At 37.8% G+C, this 201-nt stretch overlaps 1 protein-coding gene across 1 annotated transcript in view; it reads right to left on the bottom strand.

Annotated features, from left to right (window-relative positions):
* HYDIN (HYDIN axonemal central pair apparatus protein) overlaps nucleotides 1–201 on the bottom strand; it is a 363532-nt gene that overhangs the window by 44433 nt on the left and 318898 nt on the right. The gene's annotated exons all lie outside the window — the stretch shown is intronic.

Genomic DNA, 201 nt, shown 5'->3' with positions numbered 1-201 from the left:
TCTCAGACCACAATGCTTTGAAACTGGAGCTCAATCACAAGGAAAAATTTGGAAGAAACTCAAACACTTGGAAACTAAGAACTATCCTGGTCAAGAATGATTGGGTAAACCAGGAAATTAAAAATCAGTCTAAACAATTTTTGGAGACCAATGAGAATGAAAACACATCAGTCCAAAACCTATGGGACACTGCAAAGGCAG

The sequence above is a fragment of the Ailuropoda melanoleuca genome, chromosome 12 (genome assembly GCF_002007445.2).
Source record: "Ailuropoda melanoleuca isolate Jingjing chromosome 12, ASM200744v2, whole genome shotgun sequence".
Classification (NCBI taxonomy): Eukaryota; Metazoa; Chordata; class Mammalia; order Carnivora; family Ursidae; genus Ailuropoda; species Ailuropoda melanoleuca.
The sequence above is the reverse complement of the archived record's forward strand: the minus strand, read 5'-3'. Positions and strand labels throughout refer to the sequence as shown.